Here is a 6482-nt window from a genome sequence, read left to right as displayed (position 1 = left end):
ATTCACATGCTTCCCAAAATTCCTGAATTCTACTTTTATGATCCCCATTACTTTTGGAAGTGTAAAAATATTAGGCTGTCTTCATCTTGAAATGGATTTGGTGTTTATCTAAATATAAAAACATATGTATATATGCATATATACATACACACTAAGTTTCTTGGGAACTATTTTGAGAAATACTGTCAATTTCAGTGTTGAAACAACTTCTTTCTTAAAAACAATAAAGGAATCTCCTGTTTCCCCCAGTGTTCAAGAAATTCCCCAATTGCAGTTGAGGGACTATGTTGATGGCTCATGTCCTATTTGTAATCTCTCTGAAATTCTCGTCAGATTTTAGTGCATTAGGAACTTCAGAAAAATCACTATGACCTCTCAGTGAAATCAATGTGAACATCCGCAACTCCTCCTTCTGTGTGTCTTAGTGATGATCAATTGTCCTGCATAGTAAGCCAAGGAAGGAGAGTGGCTGCAGAGGGCTGTTTATTCAGTGAGCTACAAACGGGCAAGGGAGAATAGACTTCTCTCTTTATCTTTTTGTTTGTGATGTTCTTTATGAAATGACACAGCTGATTTCTGATTTTGAAAAGCTTATTTTTTTTTCATTACTCGCTATCGAAGGTAATTAATTTTGCAACTTCCATTTTATCATTACAGTATTTAAAATGGAGAAAAGTTAGGTGACCTTTTAGTAGTTAAAAATCAACTAGGTGTTGGAAATAGAGGATTTATTTTTACTCCAAGGCCTATGTATCAAAATCTTAACCTGATCTTTGTAAAGTGCATAATACATGTCTATAAAGTACTGATATATACCCAGCCAACAACTAATAGCCTTTGAAATGCCTGGAAAATATAGTACCTAAGACTTTGCCTTTATTTCAGTTTATTACCCCAGAGTAGTCCAGCTCAGAATCTAATTCACAGCATCCTCCTTTTTGACTACAAACTCCATTTTCTTCAGTTCTTTCTAAAGCTTCTTTCTGCTAAATCTGCTCTTCAGATTCTTAAAGACCACCATTGTCCATTCTTCCAACTTGTCAATGTCTACCGGAACTATTCTTTCTCTTTCCTCTGTAGTTTGGACCCAATTATTTATCCATTGAATAATTCTCTATTGAGATCCTCTAGCACATTTGTACCATTATGTTTTCACTAAATAGGCTCAGCAAATTCATATCTGCGTTAATATCATGTGTGTCCTTTCATCCCATTGCCAAGGCTTAACACACACACACACACACACACAGAGAGAGAGAAAGAGAGAGAGAGAGAGAGAGAAATCCCTCTGCTAATTGGCCTCATTACAAAATCATTGTTTCCTAATTCAGCTGGAGCCTCTGATCTATCCCTGAATTCTTTTCATTGGCACTTGCCACCTTTATTCACAGAAGATAAATTAATTATGAACACTGTATTGATGAGGAATAGTTGTCCATAAATTCTCAAACCCCAAACTAAAGCTTATGTACAGCCACATCACCAATAACCTCCTTAAATAGTAAGCCATGCTACTATGTCTTATGTCATTTCTTCCTCAGACCCTGGGCAAGTCATCATCATATCCTACTTAGACACCTTCAAAGTCTTCCTCTATATTGTCTCTTTTTCTAATCCAATAAATAAACTCATATTTATTCCCTTCTAAACAAACCAATGATTTTCCCTTGATCTTATTTTACCCCCTAGCTGTGTCCAATACTTTCTTACCCAATGCTTATAAAAGATATGTATTTATAATAATTATTTATATCCACTTCCACACCTACCATTCACTCATCCACACCTAAAATTTGTCTTCCTTCCCAAGACATCTCCTTTTACTGAGTGAAACCTCCTTTCACTAATTAGCATACTGCCAACTAATAAATTCAGTGGACATTACCTACAGCACATCTGCTGAGCTAATAATCAAACTTCCATCCGTTCTCACTCATTTACTTTCATGAAGAGTGTGGTCTTAAGACCTCTTTGATGAACTCTTGAATAACCATTTTGCCAGTATTCTGTACCATTATCACTGCTCTTTTAACTCTATACCCACTCTGTGTGTCTTGGTGATTTCTGCTATGATGATGGCTTCATTTGCCATATCTGTAAGTTCTAAATCTATAATTCAAACCTCTCCCCTTTCTTTGGTCTTGATATCAAAATGCATGCAGTATGCCAATGCACAGTTATCAGTTAGAATGGGTAAAAATGGACTTATCTTCCCCTAAAAACTAATGATTCTTTTGGTACTTTTTTGGTCCCAATTAGTGGTATCTTAGTCTGTCAAATAAATCAAACTGGGACTCTGGAAATAATTCCTTAATTTTCTTTCTCCCTTTTATCCAACAATATAGTTTAGACAAATTTAAACAATTTGACCATTCAATAGCTTAGGAACACATCCCTCCTCTACATATTGAATAGCTTAATCTGCTATTTCATAATCTCCAGAGACTCCTATAAGCCAAAGACCCCCCATTAATAAACTGGTAGCTTGGAGGTCATGTATGCTCACTAGTATATATGACTTACTAGCGTTGATTATACACAGTGATCAGTAGATAGATACTTAATATTTCATGTGTAATTGAATGTAGTTAAAAAATGCTTCTGGTCCCCCAATAACCATTCTGCATTTTAATGAAATGTTTAATGAGCAGTGGTTCCTCAGAATAAAAAATCCATTTTATAGTCTTCCTTGCACCTAGCCAGGTGAACATAGAATACAACTCTATAGTAGTTTCCAGCAACATTATCTAGATGAGAACACTATCCTCCTGCATCATCTCATTCATTTCTTCTGGTGCCTAGACACACAAATCACAACAGTGAGAGTTAGACCCCAGTGATGGTGGAGAAATGAGCTAGACATAATCTGGCTCCATAAAGTTTTGGTAGAACAGAACTGACATTCTAGCCTCAGATTGCACTTTTCAAGACTAATTTGTGAGCAATAAATAATTTCATTGTTGCTGAAACACTTATTTTAGGATATCCTGTTATTTGCAGCTGAACCTAATTCTAATGAATACACCAGATTTTTGGCTATTTTTGAAGGAGTGGACAATCTGGCAATTCTATGCCACATTTCCCCATGGCAACGACTGGCTGGGGAAGAACAGCTTTCGTGTTAAAAATTCTGCATTGTCTCCCTCTCTGGACTTGTTTCTTTAATAATTAATTTTATTTGCATTTGAATATCAAAACCACTGAAATACAAGATACAATCCAAATTTCCTTAATGTAACATTCAAGGCCTGTGATGATTTGGTGTCTAAACATTTTCTTAATACTCCTTTTTGTCCTTTATTCTCCCCCTAAACAAACTCCTTGCATTTCCTTATCTCTACCAGTCTCTGACAAACCATCTCTTCCTTGATTTAGAAATTATCTGCTGCCAGAAAGGGCCTGGAATGCTTCCCATTCCAAACAGCACATGAGCTGTAGGGGGCCCACTGTGATAGCTGACCTAAGATGTTCCTTCTTACAGGATGCCTTCCCACTCCTCCAGGTTGGGTTACATGTCCCCTTTCCACGGTTGCAATGCCCTGAGCCTACTATTACTATATTGTTTTAAAAATAAATTTCTGCAAAAGAATCTATGACTCAAAAATATTGTAAGTAGGGGCGCGTGGGTGGCTCAGTGGGTTAAAGCCTCTGCCTTCGGCTCAGGTCATGATCTCAGGGTCCTGGGATCGAGCCCCACATCATGCTCTCTGCTCGGCAGGGAGCCTTCTTCCTCCTCTCTCTCTGTCTGCCTCTGCCTACTTGTGATCTCTCTCTCTATGTCAAATAAATAAATAAAATCTTAAAAAAAAGTATTGTAAGTAAAAAAGCATAAGTAATATGTAGGGTGTTATTTTTTAAATTCAGGTTACCAGAACTCCAGAGATTGTGAAGCAGTAAACTTAAGACCATGCCCAGGAACCCGCACTTGAAACAAGCACCTCTGATAATTTTTGCACAGGCAAGGCAACAACTTCATTTTGACAAGAAATGTTTTCAGAATGTGAATTCCTGGAGAAATTGGGCTGTTTTATTTATCATATTATATGCAACACCTAGCTCACTGCCTTTTGCTCAATAAATGCTTGTTAACACAAGTGTCTTCTAGCACTTGGGAGAAGCAGGAATCCTTGCAGGTCATGAGGTCAATTTAATAAAAAGGTACATACAGGCATCACCTCTGTTCCTTGGCTCAGCCTGACAAGCTATCAGTTAGAATTTGGTTAGCATCATCTGTACTAAGCAAAAATATGAGTGTTTAGAGTTTTATCTAGGTTTCTAACTCCTAGACACAAAGCTCCAAGTAGACCAGTAGCACAAAGATGTTTACTCAAAGGTGGTATTTACTTCCTTATAATGGGAACTAAATATCTATAAATATCTGTGAATGTCAATGCAGCACTCCATATGTACTGGCCACTCAATAATTCCAGTGACTGATCATATGCTTAATTTTCAAAATAATGTGTATGTTTCATTTTGATTTGGATTACCAAGAGTAAAACTATTGTGTTTAACTAATAAAAAGGTAAGTGGCTATTTTAATACCCCTAATTTCAGATGCCTTGTCACCCTAGATGTTTTTCTCATTGGTCTATTTCCTTGAAAATCACATAGGAAATAATTTGTCTTCAGGCATAAACCAAAGGTTTGGGAATATTACAGGAACATTTTAAAAATTAAATCTAAATAAGTACAAGAGTGCCTGGGTGGCTCAGTCGGTTAAGCGTCTGCCTTTGGCTCAAGTCATGAATGGAGCCCCACTCTGGGTTCTGTGCTCAGCAGGGAGTCTGTTTCTCCTTCTTCCTCTGTCCCTCACCCATGACTCTGTGTGCTTTCTCTCTCTCTTTCTCTCAAGCAAATAAATAAAATCTTAAAAATCAAAGTCAGCTTGAGTTAAAAGACACATACCTACAGTTAGGGTATATACTACCAATGTGAGGAATAATCATTCTTTCAACCATAGATCAGGCTACTCTCAGGATCACCCCTGGCTACTTCTTGTCCCTCTTACAGCACTTGTCTTTCATAAGGCCTCTTTGTAACTTTTTCTATTATTTTTGTTTATCACTTTTTGTCCATGTCCTTGCCAGAATCCACTAAATACTCTAAACCACATATGCACTTGGGTTTTCATTTTCCTTCTTAATAGACCTTGAAATTTCCTTCTTAATGCCAACAATTAGTCAAACTGAGGGATCCCATTAACTGTGCAGGTTTCCCGACTAATGTCTCGGGGTGATATATTTTAGCCCTAGCCACGTTTTTAGAGTACCAGTAAGTATCTTCAATTTGGCACTGTCTCTTTAAACAGTAACTTTTTCCTTCTCTGAGCTGGTTTTCAGTATCAGCTAGAGGATAGATATATTAGAACTTGTTTACCTGTTCACACAAATTTAAAGATTTTAGGGTTGGCTTAAAAGAAGAATTGTAATTAATTATACAATTACTCTTAATATGAGAGAATACGCAGAGCCATATTCTGAGTCGTCTAGGCCTTAGGTTAATTGTAAATAATAGATAAACATGAAAATGCATGGGAAATGTTCTTCAAGCAATCTCATAACTCAGAAATATAACACAAAACAAAGTCTTCCTTAATATAAATGAAACACAGCTCAAACATACATTTTACTGAGTAAACAAATTCAATAGAACAAATAACCTTTGCAAATGAGTTGCACTTTCATTATACAGAAAAACTCTAATGGTAAAGTACTTATGCCATAATATCAGGCTGCTGAAATAATGTGATTCATAATTATCTATGGTCCCATAGACTCAAACAGCCCAATTTACAAAATGTCTTTTTACATCTGAATAACAGATTCACTTCTCCTTTTCATGATCAGTAGGATAAAGGTCTTAAGGCTTCCTTTGTTTAGAAGGCCAAAATGACTATGCTCTCCTGGCATTTTTGTCCTACCTTCCTAACCCTCTGAAACATACATGTGGAAGGGGAGAAATTATCTCTGCAGCAGCATTCATGCTACACAGCTTGGGTCAAAATCACATTTAATTTTATCTCAAAGTGGTGTCAACCATAATGCATTACAGAAGGGGAAAGACTCAAACTGTGTTTACAACACAAAGGCAACATAAGTCCATTATTTGTTTCCTATCAACTCCTTTGATGCCTACAGCACACTTTGGAGAGTTTCTCTCCTCTTATCCAGAGCAGTAATGAGCAAACAGTACATGTACTTTTCCTTTAAATTTGAGTTTTTTATTTTCTTCCCAAACACTCATGGATTAGGTAGGAGCTTTTTTTCAGTAAATCAACAAAATTTTTGATGTCTCTAAACATGGATTAAATACTTCAGCAACAGAAGTAAACATTCTTAGAATGTATCTGATTTTAAGAAAATTTTAAGAAGATTCTGAGTCACAGAGCTTATTTTTTTTCTGTCAAAAGAGAAAAATTTTCTGTTCCATGATCATGAAAAAAAAAAACCCAATCTTAATTTTAGCGGCTGATGTGAATC

This window comes from Lontra canadensis, unplaced genomic scaffold (genome assembly GCF_010015895.1).
Source record: "Lontra canadensis isolate GAN:19392208 unplaced genomic scaffold, GSC_riverotter_1.0 scaffold26, whole genome shotgun sequence".
In the NCBI taxonomy this organism is placed as follows: domain Eukaryota; kingdom Metazoa; phylum Chordata; class Mammalia; order Carnivora; family Mustelidae; genus Lontra; species Lontra canadensis.
Note: the sequence above shows the minus strand (reverse complement) of the source record.